The sequence below is a fragment of the Pelodiscus sinensis genome, chromosome 26 (assembly GCF_052426305.1).
Source record: "Pelodiscus sinensis isolate ZL-2025 chromosome 26, ASM5242630v1, whole genome shotgun sequence".
Lineage (NCBI taxonomy): Eukaryota > Metazoa > Chordata > Testudines > Trionychidae > Pelodiscus > Pelodiscus sinensis.
Window position 1 is genome coordinate 18,655,241 of NC_143077.1, and position 17,591 is coordinate 18,672,831.

A 17,591-nucleotide genomic window follows, 5' to 3' on the forward strand; every position below is an offset into this window, starting at 1 on the left:
ACTCCCCTCCCAGAGCTGGGACCAGGGCCAAATGTGCCTGACTACTAGCTTACTCCTGCCAGGTAGCCAGCAGCTGCACAAACACAGCTTATGTCCCTCTCTAGGGGCCTAGCCACACACCCACTGGCAGCTCAGTGGGCAAGGTTTATGTGGCACATGCGAAAGTCCCTGAGTCTCTCCTGGTTGGTGACCCATTGGGTTGAATGGAATTTCTCTTGCTCCCATTTTCTTTTGAACCTGGCTGATTTAATTCACAGGCTGACTAAAGACCCTTAGAACCAAGCACTACAGTGTAAAGCCGCCAACACCGCTCAGCTATGGTGCAAGGGGCAGTGAACCCAGGTGTTCCCCTTCATGCCCATTCCTCGCATGGTGCCAGGGCCTGTGTTGCACGTGGGCAGGTTTGCAAGCTGAGCAGGAGGCTTTAAAGAATCAAAGCCTCCAAAGCCAGGAAATGCCACTTACTGTTCCCTAAACACCCTTAACTCTGTCCCTTCACTAACAGGCCTCACAACAGCTTCCTTTAATTGCATGATCACTTCCTGATTTTATTTACATGAGTCACCAACCACTTGGATCTAGAAACAAAGAAAGGGGGAGGGGAATCGTCATGGAAATAATGGTCAGTCAATGATTGAATTTCAGAACCTGTGGTCTCCTGGCTCCCCACAGACAGAGGAGACTTCCCTTTCTCCCCACAGGGATACGGACAAGCTGGAGCTGCAGGACACTGAGCCAGGCTGATCATTTCCTCGGTTTTGCAAAGACCTCTAATTAACTGTGATTGCACGAGATGTCGCCTGCCGATAAGAGGCAAGGGATACCAGAAGAGATGAAATATTATTGACTTCCTGTAGCTGCAACCACCAGCTGAGTACCTTATTTGAGGAGGGGTGGAGCTGCGCATTAGGGGATCGGTGGTACCCTTCACTGTCCCATTATGGGATCTGCTCTCACCATCCTTTTCCTCGGTGAGTATTGCAGAGAGCCAGGGGCATGCGCCTGTGGGGAGATCTGAGACCAGGGCATGTGCCCATTGGAGGGAAACTGAGGCATGTGTCCAATGGGGAGGGTATGGGTCTGAGCGGCTGGATGCGGCAGAACCAGCTGCAGGAGGGTTATGGGGAGACCATAAGCCGAGCCTATTCTCCCATGACAACATGCTTTACTTAAGAACCTTGGGTGAGGGACCTTGTCAGAGGCTTTCTGGAAATCTAAATGCACTATCTCCACTGGATCCCCCTTGACCACATGATAGTTGACTCCCTCAAAGAACTCTCGCTATTAGTAAGGCATGATTTCCCTTTACAGACACCATGTTGACTTTCCCCAACAAATTATGTTCATCCATATGTCTGACAATTTTATAATTGTCACAGACTGGCCTGACTGCATCCAAGCACACCGAGGTGGGGCAGAGTCCCTGGTCCCATGGTGCAGTGGGGGGAAACTGAGGCACAGAACAAGGCAGGGTCACCCAAAAGGTGCAGAGTGAGCCAAGGGTGAACCCCACATTAACATGCCCATCCCAGGACCCCACTCCTCTACCCTCTCCTCTGCTCCCAGTGGACATGCCTAACGTACACATTGCGGCTGCAGTGCGGGCATTTTGCCCAAGAACAACTGTTCTTGTGCAAAAACTTGTGGCGCGTCTACACTGCACGTGAATTCTTGTGCAAGTAAATTTGCAGTAAAGCATCAGAAAAGAGGGCTTCTTGCACAGGAGTTATTCCTCTCCCCACGAGGAATAAGCCCCTTTTGTGCAAGAGCTGTTGTGCAAGAAGGCAGCGTGGACGGGCACCAGGGGCTTCTTGAGCAAGACACTTTTATGGCTAAAATGGTCATCAGAGCTTTCTTGCACGAGAAAGCGTTCACAGTGCCATGGACACTCTTGTGCAAAAGCACATGGCAGGGTGGAGGTGCTCTTGCACGAGACCTTTTGCGCAAGAACTCCGGTGTGAAACAGTTCTTGTGCAAGAAGCCTGCAGTGTAGGGCAGGGAGCAGCCTATGGGGCTACTGGAGCTGCTGGCTGCAGGATGCCCAGTCAGGGAGTGGGGGGGACCCCTAGGAATGGCTCCAACTTCCCAGAGGGGTGGCCAGAGGCAGGACATTTGCCTGGCAGGGTGAGGTGGGGGGGGCAGTGACCTCACAGGGGCTTTGGGCAGCCCTCAGCAGATCAGGCAAAGGGCAGGTGGGGAGGTGGTGACCTCACAGAGGAACCCACATCTCAGGCTGAGAAAAGGGGGGGGCGGGCCCAGGGGACTTTGGAGACCCCCGGTTGCTTTAGCTCTGGTGCGTCTCCTGCTCACAGTTGCTTTGTCCTCTGTGAGTTCCACATCCGGACAGCGTTTTGCAGAAGGTAAGAGCCCCCAGGGGTTTGGATCCCGCCCGGGGCCGGCTGGGTTCCAGGCAGGCCCAGCCCTCGGTCAAGGGCCAGAAGGTGATTCCTCACCTGGGCTGTGTCCTTAGCGCCACTGGGGCTTTCTCCTGGTTGGTTTCCCTTTTCCTCCATCCCGCCCACATTTCTGCTCTGTTCTTGCCTCTTCTGTGACCTTCCCCTGCTGCCCCCCCAGCTTGTGACCCAACAGACTAGCTGAAGGAGGGGGGGTGGTTTGCAGGAGCCGTGGGGCGGGGGATGCAGCCCCCATTGTGGGGACTGGGGAGGTGGGGCTGGACCAGGTCTATGCCGGTGTCTTTGGGGAGAAGGCTCCACACACCCCCCCCCCCCACACACCTTAGACTCTCCCCTGATTGGCCGAGCAGGGGCTGTTGATGGGCAGGAGACTCAGGTCCTTGCAGTGCCTGTGCAAGACCGAGCCGATAAGCAAGGGGCCATTTGGGGGCTGGGGGCAGTCGCTCTGGGGAGCTGGAACCCCTGGATTTCGCTCTGCAGGCTGCGCCCCAAGCTCCCCTTTGCTCCCCTCATTTGCAGCATGGCCAAACACATCAGGCTGTGGTTCCGGAAAGCCCTGAAGATGGCCCCAGGGCCGGTGGGAAGCAGCTCCTCCGTCCCCGCGGGCGGGGAAGCTGAATCCCACCAGCTCGGGGCGACTCGCCCACCGGCCAGGCCCCTCCGGACCTGGCTCCAGAGGCGGCTGGGAAGGCGGGACCCAGCCCAGCGGGGCAGCCGGGTAGGGTGGCTCTGGGGCCTCCTCTGTGGAGAGAAACACCTGCCCCAGGAGCCCAGCCCCCATTACCACCAGGGGGCATCGCCCTGCCCGGCCCCCGGGGACCTGCCAGTCTCCGGGAGCCCCCAGCCTCTCCGCACCAGCCCCTGCAGCTGTGGGTCCAGCTCAGTGAGCAGCAGCGCCTGGGCCTCCAGCTGCAGCCGGGCCACCTCCTGCAGCCGCTCAGACCCAGGTGAGGGGCCGTGAACATGCTGGGCCCAGGGGCTCACCCAGTACACGGGGGGGCAGCCCCAGTGTCTGCCCCGCAGCCAGGGCAATGGATGGGGGCGGGAGCTGCTGCTTGGCTCTCTTGTTCCTGGCGGGGGCTCTGCTGAGGGCGTTGGCAGATGTGAGGGTGGAAGGGGGATGGGTCCCTGCGAGGGGCGTGTGGGGCCCAAGCTGCCCTGGGTCCCTGACATGGGGGCGCGTGACCCCTGCTGGCCGCTGGAGTCACCCTGGTCCCTTCCCTCCCGCACAGAGCCCCCCTGCGCCTCGGCGGAGCTCTGCCAGGAGCGGATGGACTCCCGGGTGGAGGAAGGGGCCATCTATGATATTGAAGAGCAGCTCCACACCCGGGACACGGTAGGAACCTTCTCCACACGGGGGGGACCCGAGATTGTCCGGCCCCTTCCCAGCACGTCCCCCCCTCCGGGAGGGGCTTGTCCCTGGGGATCCCCCTGGGGCCCCTTCTCCTGCATGACCTGGGCCCCCCAAGCTGAGGTCTCTTGTCATGCACCAGCTGGGCCCCCACAAGCCTGAGGAAGCAGTTGGGGGGGGAGTGTGGGTGCTTGGACAACCGGCAGCTCCCACCTCCACTCCTGGGAGGCCTGAGCCCTGCAGCTGTCCGTGGGGGGCAGGCAGGCCCCAGGCTCACAGACTCTCTCTGGGGTGCAGAGCCCAGCCGCCCTGCAGCGGTTCCTCCTGGCCGTCCCCCCCGCCTGCCTCGCCGCCCTCCAAAGGGGCGAGGACACCCTGGCGCCGCGCTGCTGCAAGGACACCATGATGGCCAGGATCGTGGTGAGCGAGTCGCGGCGGCCGGGAGGAGGGGAGGGGATATGTGGGGTGGACAGGGGTCTGCCTGGGCCATGGCGGCGGGTGGGGGTGCTGGAAATGGGATGGGTGGGGCCAGGAGTGCTGGAGGGGGAGGGGGAGGTGGACATGGGGAGGGTGGGCGGGGATGCTGGAGGAGGGAGGGACACAGAAATGGGGCAGGTCTGGGGTGCTGGACAGGGAGGGGGATTCGGAACAGGGAGGGGTCTCCCCGGGCCATGGGGGGGGGGGGAGCTGGAAGGTTAGCAGAGCGGGCTGCTGAGGATGCGCCTGGGGAGCAGGGATGAGGAGGTTCAGAGGCTGGTCACCAGGGCAGTGAGGGGCAGGAGACGGCCTGGGGACAAGGATTGAGCTGGTCCCGGTTTGGGAGGGGGGTGCTGGGAGGGGCCCTGTGCCGGGCAGGGGGGCTACAGGCCAGCGGGAGGCAGTGGGGTTGGATCCTGCTGGGTGGGGGCGCTGGCCGTGTGAGCGTCTCTTGGGGGCCCCAGCCTCACACGCCCCTTTGTCTCCTTGGGTCTCACAGGAGATCATGGAGGACTCCCCCCCCCCACTGGTCTTGGCCGACTGCCTCAACGCCGCCTGCAGCCTCAGGTACCGACCCCCCCCGCCGACTCCCCCCCAGAGCAGATCCCCTGACCAGGGAGTGGGAAAGTCTCTGTCTCCTGGGCTATGTCTAGACTGCAAGCCTCTTTCGAAAGAGAGCACCCAGTGAGTCTGGATGCTCTCTTTCGAAGAAGCCCTAGTTCCATTCAAGAACGCCTTCGTTCGAAAGAAGCACTTTCCAAAGAAGGCGTTCTTCCTCGTGAAATGAGGTTTACCGCCGTGGAAAGAAAAGCCGCGTTCTTTCGATTTAATTTCGAAAGAACGCGACTGCAGTCTAGACGCAGGTGATGTTTTTTCGGAAAAAGGCTACTTTTCCCGAAAAACCCCCTGAGTCTGGACACAGCCCTGCTGCTGAATGAACAGTCTCTGCCCCTCTCTCCTGCCAGCACCTTGCAGCCTCCCCTACAGGCCCAGCTCCTGAGCCCCCTGCTGAGGGCGGCCGTGGGACAGACTGTGTCTGGGGACTGGCAGCAGGAGCCCATCCACACACAGGTACGTCCCTCCGGGCCCTGCTCCCGGGCTGGGCTGGAGCTCCAGAGAGGAGTGGGGGCAGGGGGGCAGAGGGAGAGAAGAAGCTGCAGGTTTGGATCCTTCCCTCCAGGTTTCCCGTTGCTCTCCCTGGGGGCCCGTCCCTTCCATGCCCAGCCTGGGCTCCTCCCTGCTCTGCGAGGCGGCTCAGACCCTGCTCAAGGCTGCACCCCGGAGCCAGCGGGTGGCCTGGATTCCCCAACCCCCCTCTGACCCAGGGCTCCCCCTTGTCTTGCAGCAGTTCATCCGGGCCCCTCCCGTCGACCTCCAGGCCCTACTGGCAAGCCTCCTCGCCGAGTCCCCAGACACCGCCAGGCTGCAGCTGATCATGGAGGTGAGCCCCGTGGGGGGGACGGGGCCATTGTCCCTGCTTCCTCGGGGGGCCGAGAGAGGAGCTGTGTCAGTGGCCAGGGGGGGGGGGGCACAGTCTGAGAGGAGCCCCAGGCTCTGCCCAGAACCGGCGCCTCCCTACGGGTCCTGACCTGCCTCTTTCCCCCCCAGCACCTGAGCCCGTGGCTGGAGTCCCGCCTGCCCCAGGAGCGAGCCAGGGCCCTTGGCAGCACCACGGCCCTGCTGGGAGTCGCCACCACCCTCCCGGGGTTTGAGGTAAGTGACCTCGGAGCCGGGGGGTCTGGGGCTGCAGGGCGCGGGGCTGGGAGCGTCCCCGGGAGGCAGAGCTGGGAATGGGCCAGGAATGGGCCGCGTTCTCCTTTCCCCGGGGAGGGGCGACCCTGGGCCTTTCCGGGGGGCACCTGGGCCCCAGACTGGGGAGTGGCCGTCAGTGGATCCCCTTGTTCCACCCCCGGAGTGACCCTTCAGTCGGGGCCATTGCTCAGGGTTGTCTCCTCGCAAGGCCGGCCCCGCCCCGCCCCGCCCCGCCCCGGGAGGTGTCTCTGTCCGTCCCCGAGCTCAGAACCACCTCGGCGGCCGTTAGCATGGGACGTGCAGCCCCAGGATGCTGAGGGACCCCCCCTCTTCTCTCCCCTCAGAACTCCGCCGACTGGCCGAGGATGGGTCACCACGTGGCCCAGCTGGGCCTTTTTATTTCGGACCCATCCGAAGACGTCAGCCGGCTGGCCCGGAAGGGGGTGCACAGCCTGTACCGACTCCTCCTGCACCACAGGGGTAAGGAACCCAGCCGGGACCTGGGCCCCAGGGACACCCTGAGGGTGCCGGCGGCGGGGGGAGGGGACCCAGCCCTTTCCCCCAGACTGGCCCAAGGGGGGATGCGTCCCTCTGTGTTCCCCTTCTGCCCCCTGTGCCCCTCCATTTGCCCAGGGATGCCTGCAGGGACCCGTGGGAGGGGAAGGGCTCAGACCTGCCAGCAGAATCACCCTGGTTTGTCTCTTGCAGGCCTCAACATCCACCAGGCAGAGGACCTGTGGTGCAGGCACTACTATAAGGAGAGATGGGTCCTGGCGCACAGCAACACCGTGCGGGTGGGAGAGGTAAGGACGCGCTGCCAGGGCAGGGCAGGGCTCGGGGGTGGGGCTGGCTGGGGCCCTCGTGCGGGTAGGACGCGGGGTGGGAGCGGGGAGTCGCTGATCGAATGGTCGATGCATTTTCCCTCGACTATTCGAGCCGTGGACAGGGCGGCGCTGCCCCTTTGTGACGCTGTCCCGGCGTTTCAAAGGGGCGGCGCTTCCTAGGGGCAGCGCCGCACCTTGCCCCGGATCTCCCGTAGGAGGGGAAGCAGGGCGGGGGGGCAACACTTTTTGATGGAGGTCGCTCCAAGATGTTGGCCAGTGGCCTAGGGCTGCTCTGTTGTGCGGAGGGGGTGAGGTCTGGGAGGGTCTTGGGGGCAGGAGGAAGGTGTGACCTGGGGCAGGGGTTAGGGTGCAGGGTGAGGAGAGCGTCTGGGTGCAGGGTCTGGAAGGGAGTTTGCAGAAGGAGGAAGCTGTTTTAGCCCCAGGAGTTGGGGCCGGGCTCTGGGCCGTCAGCTGAAACCTCCCGTGCTCTTGATTTCAGGTCTTTGGGCAGCTCTTCACGCCAGAGCAGGAGAACTGCTTTTTAGACAAGGCTCTGCTCGCTGCCCGCTCCCCCCTGAGGCGCCCCAGCCAGGCCGGGCTGGTCCTGGCCCACGCCCTGCATGGGCAGGCCCATCAGCTCCTGGGATACATGGTGAGCAGCCGGAGCAGATGCAGGAGAGCGGGGCAGGGCCAGGGTCTCCTTCCCATCCCCTCAGGGAGTCCCCCGCCCCTTTCCTCATGCTGCCCCCACCCCACGTCCCTGCTGGGTGGGTCAGAAGCTCACCCTGCGGGCCTGACGGGGGGTGACCAGAGAGCAGAACAAGTCTCAGCGCAGGGGGGAGGAGGGTGGAAATGCTGGGGGGGCCCAGTACCCCTGAGTCCCCAGGGATGAATGTGACGGATTCTGCTTCCCTTGCAGCAGGAAGACAGCCAGTGAGAGCACAAGGAGCTGAGGAGCCAGCAGCTGCGTCCCCCTCCCCCCAACCCTCCCAATTGTATAGAATGTATTTAAATTCGGATTAAATAACGTTTCAAAAACCATTTGGATCAGGCTTTGTCAATAATTTTTAATGGGGGGGGGGGCATTTTGGCAAGTGGTCAAGGGCCACATTTCTACCGAGGAGTTTGGGGTCTGGGACGGGGCGGTTGGGTGCAGAAGAGAGCTGAGGGGAGGAGCCTGGGTGCGCACCGTCCATTGCATCATCACGCGGCGCCATTGTGCTAGTGCTGGAGCTTGGGTGACTGGTTTAATTTGAATGTTTACACAGATTAGGTGTTTTAACTTTAGGAAACTTCATTTTCAATAAGGTCAAATGTTAATTTCTGTCTACCACAAAGGGTTTCAAAGTTTTCTTTCTTAAAGGCAGGGATGAGGAACCTTTTTTGTCTCCAGGGCCACTGACCCCCAGAAAAACCAGTTGGGGACCACACACGAGAAAAGCAAAATACAAAAACCCTTCTTCCAAAACCCACAAGCCTCACTGAGGTGAGGGGAAGGGACAGGGAGGACTGAGGTTCGGGGATCCCTCATTTTTGGCCCCCCCTCAGATTGAGAGGGACCCGCAAATGCCACTCTCCCTGGAACCCAGGAGAGTTAATCTGTGCTGGGGCTGGAGTGCCAGGGGAGTGATATGTCTCAGTCGGGGCCACATTCGTGAGGCTTGGGGGGGGTGGAGGCGCCAGGGACGCATTCAGATAGAGCAGGGGAGCCGGCAGGGACCCTGAGAGGAGAAGTGGGAGTGAGAGCCCAGCCGGGGAGACACAAGGAAACCAGAGTCAGTCTAGTATCTCTCAGGCAGCTGGGGTAGACACCCCCCACCCCAAACCCCAGCCTCCTGTTGGATCCTCCTCCCACAGTTAACTGCCTCTGAGTCTGCACCCAAACTCCCATCGCTGCCCTGAACCTGTCCCAGAGCCTGCAACCCGCAGCCTCTCCCGCGCCCCACTCCCCAGCCATCCTGCACCGTAACCCCAGCCTCAGGCCAGCGAACCTGAGTGAGGGTGGGGGAGCCCAAGCAGCAGAGGGAGGGGGGAGTGGAATGAGTGGGGGCGTGGCCTCAGAACAGGGGCAGGGGTAGGTGCGGGGAAGGGGGCGGAGCAATGGTAGTGGCCTCTAATGCCCACACCCCTCCCTTCGGCATCGCTTATGTCCCATGTCCGCCCCCTCCTGAGCCCACAGCCGGTGCCAAGGCCTCGTGCCCAGGGCGGGGTCGCCCCTGTGAGCTGCCAGCCATACTGGGGAGAGGCGAGAGGGTCTGGGCTGCTGTGTCCGTTGCTGGCTCCTGTCAGGCCTTTGCACCAAGTCCTGGTGCAGCCTGAGCAAACCTGGGTCCTTCCCTGCTCCTCCAACACCACCTGGGCAAAGGGAGGAGAGTCCCCAACAGCCTCTGTCACTTCGGCCTCCTGTCGGGGGAACATGCCCCCTGCAGCATGATCCCCTGTAGATCTAGCCCTCTGGGCACTCACCCAAGGTCTCTACACGGCAGCTGCTCTGTGCCTAGTGCTGGCACTGCAGAGCCATTTGCCACTTTGCACCCGACTGTCACCAGGTCCTTTCCATTTGCAGGGCCGGCCACATCTCCTGCCCGCTAGGCCATTGGCTGCACCCTCGTCTCGCTCCTCCTGGTGTCTGTATCCGTCATCACCTTGGTGCTGGAGAGATGGGGCCTGCCCCAGCCTGGCGGGCTGCAAGGGACTCCTGTTGGGAGCAGCTGCATGGGAACCAGAGGCCCAAGAATGGGAGAACCCTATTGACCTGCTGTGAGCAGGAGACGGGGGTGGGGAGGGGGCTGGGGAGGTACCTGTACTCAGCTCTGAATGGGGGCTGGGGAGACACAGACACTGCTGATGATTGCTGCACTGTGGGCCCCTGGGTTACAGTCTATGCCCAGGCAGCTCCTCCAGTCACTGCCTGTCACATTACTGGATCTTGAGGGGAGCAGCCAGATCACTGCTGCACCCATAGGTGGGGGTGTTGGCCCCAGAAAATGGTAGAAAAGGGGGCCATGTGGGGTGCTGAATAGAAGCTTATTATCTGATAGTCCTATGTAAGCTATTTATGTGGTTGTATAACGTCTGTGTGTGTAGTTAGGAATCTGTAGTCTGTGTGGATCCTGAATATTTCTCTGCATGTGGTTGAGCATTGGGCAGAGCCCGGCCTGTGGACATGCTAATTAGCGAGGCCCTGTGGGACAATGGCACTGAATGGGCCAAGGACACACCTAAAGCATGAGGGCGGACACCTAAGAGCGGCCAGCAGAGAGAGGCTGAGGACCAGGTGATCTCCTGCAGCCAAGAAGAGGCCAGGAAGGAGGGATAAATAGGCCATGTGGTCGATGCCATCTTGGTTCTCAGCTCAGCACTTCATCCCAGAGGCAGCATTGCAGGGATCGAAGAGCCCGAGAGACCTGTGAACCCATCCTGACCCTAGGATGTGCAACAAGAACTCTTAAACCAGCAGCTGTAACATCTCTGCTAGAGGCTGCATCGAGAACTGGGAGATTCGGTGCATGTAACATACTATTCCTTTAACAACCTTACTCTCATGCTTTTCTTTATTGTAATAATAAACCTTTAGGTGTTAGATGCTAAAGGATTGGCTCAGCATGATTTGTGGGTAAGATCTAGGTATATGACATCCACTCATTCTGCTGGGCACTCTGCAAACACAGAACAAGGACAGTCCCAGCCCCACACGTCTGGCCCTTGAAGAACAAACCCAGAGGCAGAGGGACCTGGACAGACAGGATGGTGAGGGGCAATTTCCCTCAGCAGCTTGGGCCGTCCTGGAAGAATGGTGTCTCAGTCTCCTAGGAGATCACGGTAGTGGGAACCAACTGTCCATGTTGTGCTAGACAAGGGCGATAGGAAGCCGCTCTGGGGTGCCCCACAAAGCCTGGCGGGCTGGGGGCAGGGCTTTGGGTGCTGTCAGCACGCTGGGCTGCACAGCCACAGTGTACTCCAGGGATCTGGTGGCCAAGTAGTGTAGTGGCTGCACTCCCAGTCCCCTGCCCTGAGCCTCCAAACACCCCCCCCCACCTACCCCTGACTCCTGCACCACAATCCCTGCACTGCGCCCCCCCCTCACTCCTGGACTCCCTGCCCTGAGCTCCCCACACCCATACACTCCCCAGCCCCCTGTCCTGAGCTCCCCCACATCCTCACACTCCTCATCCCCCGCCCTGAGCTCCCCATACTCCCACATTCCCCATCCCACTGTTCACCAGGTCCTGATGAAATGCATCCCAGGATACTCAAGGAGCTGATAGAGGAGCTATCTGAGCCTTTAGCTATGATTTTTGAAAAATCATGGCAGACAGGGGAGATTCCAGAAGACTGGAAAAGGGCAAATATTGTGCCCATCTATAAAAAGGGGAATAAGAACAACCCAGGAAACTACAGACCGGTCAGTTTAACGTCTGTCCCAGGGAAGATAATGGAGCAGGTAATTAAGGAAATCATATGCAAACACTTGGAAGGTAATAAAGTGATAGGGAATAGCCAGCATGGGTTTGTGAAGAACAAGTCATGCCAAACTAATCTGATAGCTTTCTTTGATAGGATAACGAGCCTTGTGGATAAGGGAGAAGCGGTGGATGTCATATACCTAGACTTTAGTAAGGCATTTGATACGGTCTCGCATGATATTCTTATTGATAAACTAGGCAACTATAACTTAGATAGGGCCACGATAAGGTGGGTGCATAATTGGTTGGATAACCGTAGTCAGAGAGTTGTTGTTAACGGTCCTAAATCCTGCTGGAAAGGGATAACAAGTGGAGTTCTTCAAGGGTCTGTTTTGGGACCCGTACTGTTCAATATCTTCATCAATGATGTAGATATTGGGATAGAGAGTACGCTTATTAAGTTTGCAGATGATACCAAACTGGGTGGGGTTGCAACTTCTTTGGAGGAGAGGGACATAATTCAAAATGACCGTAGCAAGTTAGGGAAATGGTCAGAGGTAAACAGGATGAGGTTTAATAAAGAGAAATGCAAAGTGCTCCACTTAGGAAGGAACAATCAGTTCCATACATACAAGATGGGATGCGACTGTCTAGGAAGGAGCATGGTGGAAAGAGATCTAGGGGTCACAGTGGACCACAAGTTGAATATGAGTCAACAGTGTGATGCTGTTGCAAAAAAAGCAAATATGATTCTAGGTTGTATCAACAGGTGTGTTGTAAGCAAAACTCGTGAAGTTGTGGTACCGCCCCAGGGTCAGGAGCATGTCAGGTCTCTTCAGACATGCATGTGCCTATTGGGCCACGGCCCCTGGGTGTCACGCAGCTGGAGCGTGGCATGGCATGTGCTTGCACGTGCACAGGTGTCTGTGTGATCCGTGGGAGGCATGGCCCATGTGCGCGGTCCCTGGTCTCCCTCCCGCCTCCTCCCCCGAACTACTTAATTGGAACTACTTCCCCGGTACGGTCTCCCTGGATGACCCTGCCGACTCCAGTGCTGGAACTCCTTGTGGTGGCCCCTCCGGTGTGCCCAGGTCAGGGCCCTCCAGTCCCGGCTCGCTGCCTCCCGGGCTGGCACGGACCGCCCCGCCCCCCAAGAGTCGGTCGAGGGCAGGGAAGTAGGGGCAGGTGGCAGCCCCTGCTGCGGCGCCGCCCCAGGTGGCCATGGCGTACGCCTGCCGCAGCTGTTTTACTTTCAGGTGCTCCCACGGCAGAAGATGCAAAAGGCCCTGGAAGGAAAGCCCTCCTGCTTTTTTACCTCGGGAGGATGTGGGCTACCAACCGAAGCTCTGAGCCAAGGACTGAAGGACCCGTCCAAGCCGTGGCCGTACTCCCGAGACTTGACCGAAGCCAGCTCTCTCTTCCATGACTGCTGCAAGCCTCAACCGAGAACGTGGCGAGTGCTGCCCGTGCTCCCACAATTCCCTCTCCGCCTTTCCATTGAGGATTCTGAAGGACCGTCAGCTGGTGATTTTTGGCTCTGACTGTAAGGGATGAATTGAGCCGGGAACGTAGCTGGTCCTCTTGGGCTGGGCAGAAGCTTTTGATGGGATGAGATGGGTTTTGGTCAGCCGGCGTGTGCCTAAAGAGCGTGGGTGGTGGCGATGCGGGAGAAGCGGCGCGTCGGAGGGAATTGCTCGCGTGTCCTGTTGTTGAGCAGTATGGCGAAGGCAGAAGTTCTCTTTGTGAGGGGTTTGGCGTGCCTGGGAGTAGTAGAGCAAGGCCAGTGTTGATGCTGTGGCAGCTCTTTGTCTAGGCGTTTTGTCTAGGCCTGAATGAAGGCTCTGGGTAGCGTGGTCCAGAAGTGCTTTGTTCCACGAGCGTCTGGAGAGCCTCCCTGGCGCGCTCCCTGAGCGGGTCCCGGCGGCCCTTGTGGGTGGGAAAAGGGCAGGAGGAAGCCCTGTTGCCTGAGGACAGAAGAGGAGGCCTCCGTGCCTCCCACACAGGAAGCGGGGGGCTGCCGAGAGCTTCCCCGCAGGCGGCATCCTGGCCTGGCCTTTAGCTACTTGCAGCCTGGAGTGAAGGCGCGGAGTCAAAAGAGGCCGGCCCACACGTAGCAGAGGATGGTTTCGATCCATCGACCTCTGAGTTATGGGCCCAGCACGCTTCCGCTGCGCCACTCTGCTCCCTTGAGGCTAGACTGCCCGCAATCCACTCTAGCACCTGGGCTGCACTGGCACGGCCAGGCAGAGGAGCAGGCTGCTAGGCAGCGTTTCGGAAACCCCTTCGAGGTCTCTGTGGCGCAATGGGTCAGCGCGTTTGGCTGTTAACCGAAAGGATGGTGGTTCGAGCCCACCCAGGGACGTGGCTACGCTCGGCCTCCTGGCGCTTGCTAGCGGGCTCCCTTTTGCCACCTCCAAGCCATCCCTCTCGGCCTCGGTGAGGTCACCTTGTGGCCTGCAAGGTTCAGGGGCCGTGCCGTGCCACAGGAGCCCGTATCCCAGCAACCGCGCCGGGGCCTCGACCTCGGGGCTTAAGCCCCGAGCCCAAGCGCAAAAGCTCCAGCCGGGCAGGTGTCGTTCCCCTCCCGCCTCTACGCCAGCTGAGAGGGAGAAACGCACGAGCCGCGCGGGTTCTTAGCCGCCTCCCTCCTGCGGGCCTGTTTGCTGCGCAGACCTCTGGGCCTGTCTCATGCCTCCCCTGGGAAGCGTGGCCGCGCGAACTGAGCCCCAGTCGCAGCTCCTGAGGTTTCCTGTGCAGCCTTGGACTTGCATGGCTGCCATGGTTTCTCTTTGGAAGGGACTCGGTCCCGCTTGGACAGGCGACTCGCCCGTGTGACTCCAAACGCCATCTTGTGGCTGTCTTTTTCCCCCACAGCCAGAACACCAGGATTCGCCTCCCACGGCAGAAGATGCAAAAGGCCCTGGAAGGAAAGCCCTCCTGCTTTTTTACCTCGGGAGGATGTGGGCTACCAACCGAAGCTCTGAGCCAAGGACTGAAGGACCCGTCCAAGCCGTGGCCATACTCCCGAGACTTGACCGAAGCCAGCTCTCTCTTCCATGACTGCTGCAAGCCTCAACCGAGAACGTGGCGAGTGCTGCCACAATTCCCTCTCCCCCTTTCCATTGAGGATTCTGAAGGACCGTCAGCTGGTGATTTTTGGCTCTGACTGTAAGGGATGAATTGAGCCGGGAACGTAGCTGGTCCTCTTGGGCTGGGCAGAAGCTTTTGATGGGATGAGATGGGTTTTGGTCAGCCGGCGTGTGCCTAAAGAGCGTGGGTGGTGGCGATGCGGGAGAAGCGGCGCGTCGGAGGGAATTGCTCGCGTGTCCTGTTGTTGAGCAGTATGGCGAAGGCAGAAGTTCTCTTTGTGAGGGGTTTGGCGTGCCTGGGAGTAGTAGAGCAAGGCCAGTGTTGATGCTGTGGCAGCTCTTTGTCTAGGCGTTTTGTCTAGGCCTGAATGAAGGCTCTGGGTAGCGTGGTCCAGAAGTGCTTTGTTCCACGAGCGTCTGGAGAGCCTCCCTGGCGCGCTCCCTGAGCGGGTCCCGGCGGCCCTTGTGGGTGGGAAAAGGGCAGGAGGAAGCCCTGTTGCCTGAGGACAGAAGAGGAGGCCTCCGTGCCTCCCACACAGGAAGCGGGGGGCTGCCGAGAGCTTCCCCGCAGGCGGCATCCCGGCCTGGCCTTTAGCTACTTGCAGCCTGGAGTGAAGGCGCGGAGTCAAAAGAGGCCGGCCCACACGTAGCAGAGGATGGTTTCGATCCATCGACCTCTGGGTTATGGGCCCAGCACGCTTCCGCTGCGCCACTCTGCTCCCTTGGGGCTAAACTGCCCGCAATCCACTCTAGCACCTGGGCTGCACTGGCACGGCCAGGCAGAGGAGCAGGCTGCTAGGCAGCGTTTCGGAAAGCCCTTCAAGGTCTCTGTGGCGCAATGGGTCAGTGCGTTCGGCTGTTAACCGAAAGGATGGTGGTTCGAGCCCACCCGGGGACGTGGCTACGCTCGGCCTCCTGGCGCTTGCTAGCGGGCTCCCTTTTGCCACCTCCAAGCCATCCCTCTCGGCCTCGGTGAGGTCACCTTGTGGCCAGCAAGGTTCAGGGGCCGTGCCGTGCCACGGGAGCCCGTCTCCCAGCAACCGCGCCGGGGCCTCGGCCTCGGGGCTTAAGCCCCGAGCCCAAGCGCGAAAGCTCCAGCCGGGCAGGTGTCGTTCCCCTCCCGCCTCTACGCCAGCTGAGAGGGAGAAACGCACGAGCCGCGCGGGTTCTTAGCCGCCTCCCTCCTGCGGGCCTGTTTGCTGCGCAGACCTCTGGGCCTGTCTCATGCCTCCCCTGGGAAGCGTGGCCGCGCGAACTGAGCCCCAGTCGCAGCTCCTGAGGTTTCCTGTGCAGCCTTGGACTTGCATGGCTGCCATGGTTTCTCTTTGGAAGGGACTCGGTCCCGCTTGGACAGGCGACTCGCCCGTGTGACTCCAAACGCCATCTTGTGGCTGTCTTTTTCCCCCACAGCCAGAACACCAGGATTCGCCTCCCACGGCAGAAGATGCAAAAGGCCCTGGAAGGAAAGCCCTCCTGCTTTTTTACCTCGGGAGGATGTGGGCTACCAACCGAAGCTCTGAGCCAAGGACTGAAGGACCCGTCCAAGCCGTGGCCGTACTCCCGAGACTTGACCGAAGCCAGCTCTCTCTTCCATGACTGCTGCAAGCCTCAACCGAGAACGTGGCGAGTGCTGCCCGTGCTCCCACAATTCCCTCTCCCCCTTTCCATTGAGGATTCTGAAGGACCGTCAGCTGGTGATTTTTGGCTCTGACTGTAAGGGATGAATTGAGCCGGGAACGTAGCTGGTCCTCTTGGGCTGGGCAGAAGCTTTTGATGGGATGAGATGGGTTTTGGTCAGCCGGCGTGTGCCTAAAGAGCGTGGGTGGTGGCGATGCGGGAGAAGCGGCGCGTCGGAGGGAATTGCTCGCGTGTCCTGTTGTTGAGCAGTATGGCGAAGGCAGAAGTTCTCTTTGTGAGGGGTTTGGCGTGCCTGGGAGTAGTAGAGCAAGGCCAGTGTTGATGCTGTGGCAGCTCTTTGTCTAGGCGTTTTGTCTAGGCCTGAATGAAGGCTCTGGGTAGCGTGGTCCAGAAGTGCTTTGTTCCACGAGCGTCTGGAGAGCCTCCCTGGCGCGCTCCCTGAGCGGGTCCCGGCGGCCCTTGTGGGTGGGAAAAGGGCAGGAGGAAGCCCTGTTGCCTGAGGACAGAAGAGGAGGCCTCCGTGCCTCCCACACAGGAAGCGGGGGGCTGCCGAGAGCTTCCCCGCAGGCGGCATCCTGGCCTGGCCTTTAGCTACTTGCAGCCTGGAGTGAAGGCGCGGAGTCAAAAGAAGACGGCCCACACGTAGCAGAGGATGGTTTCGATCCATCGACCTCTGGGTTATGGGCCCAGCACGCTTCCGCTGCGCCACTCTGCTCCCTTGGGGCTAGACTGCCCGCAATCCACTCTAGCACCTGGGCTGCACTGGCACGGCCAGCCAGAGGAGCAGGCTGCTAGGCCGCGTTTCGGAAAGCCCTTCGAGGTCTCTGTGGCGCAATGGGTCAGCGCGTTCGGCTGTTAACCGAAAGGATGGTGGTTCGAGCCCACCCGGCGACGTGGCTACGCTCGGCCTCCTGGCGCTTGCTAGCGGGCTCCCTTTTGCCACCTCCAAGCCATCCCTCTCGGCCTCGGTGAGGTCACCTTGTGGCCGGCAAGGTTCAGGGGCCGTGCCGTGCCACAGGAGCCCGTCTCCCAGCAACCGCGCCGGGGCCTCGGCCTCAGGGCTTAAGCCCCGAGCCCAAGCGCGAAAGCTCCAGCCGGGCAGGTGTCGCTCCCCTCCCGCCTCTACGCCAGCTGAGAGGGAGAAACGCACGAGCCGCGCGGGTTCTTAGCCGCCTCCCTCCTGCGGGCCTGTTTGCTGCGCAGACCTCTGGGCCTGTCTCATGCCTCCCCTGGGAAGCGTGGCCGCGCGAACTGAGCCCCAGTCGCAGCTCCTGAGGTTTCCTGTGCAGCCTTGGACTTGCATGGCTGCCATGGTTTCTCTTTGGAAGGGACTCGGTCCCGCTTGGACAGGCGACTCGCCCGTGTGACTCCAAACGCCATCTTGTGGCTGTCTTTTTCCCCCACAGCCAGAACACCAGGATTCGCCTCCCACGGCAGAAGATGCAAAAGGCCCTGGAAGGAAAGCCCTCCTGCTTTTTTACCTCGGGAGGATGTGGGCTACCAACCGAAGCTCTGAGCCAAGGACTGAAGGACCCGTCCAAGCCGTGGCCGTACTCCCGAGACTTGACCGAAGCCAGCTCTCTCTTCCATGACTGCTGCAAGCCTCAACCGAGACCGTGGCGAGTGCTCCCACAATTCCC

General features: G+C 60.5%; 5 non-coding genes across 5 annotated transcripts; 3 read left to right on the plus strand and 2 right to left on the minus strand.

Annotated features, from left to right (window-relative positions):
- Window positions 1–13,512: 13,512 nt before the first annotated feature.
- On the plus strand, window positions 13,513–13,586 carry TRNAN-GUU (transfer RNA asparagine (anticodon GUU)). The gene has a single exon. It is a non-coding gene; the product is annotated as a tRNA-Asn (tRNA).
- A 1,374-nt stretch (window positions 13,587–14,960) lies between these two features.
- Window positions 14,961–15,032, minus strand: TRNAM-CAU (transfer RNA methionine (anticodon CAU)). The gene has a single exon. It is a non-coding gene; the product is annotated as a tRNA-Met (tRNA).
- Window positions 15,033–15,137: 105 nt separating this feature from the next.
- TRNAN-GUU (transfer RNA asparagine (anticodon GUU)) lies at window positions 15,138–15,211 on the plus strand. Its single transcript has one exon. It is a non-coding gene; the product is annotated as a tRNA-Asn (tRNA).
- A 1,383-nt stretch (window positions 15,212–16,594) lies between these two features.
- TRNAM-CAU (transfer RNA methionine (anticodon CAU)) lies at window positions 16,595–16,666 on the minus strand. Its single transcript has one exon. It is a non-coding gene; the product is annotated as a tRNA-Met (tRNA).
- Window positions 16,667–16,771: 105 nt separating this feature from the next.
- TRNAN-GUU (transfer RNA asparagine (anticodon GUU)) lies at window positions 16,772–16,845 on the plus strand. The gene has a single exon. It is a non-coding gene; the product is annotated as a tRNA-Asn (tRNA).
- Window positions 16,846–17,591: the final 746 nt, after the last annotated feature.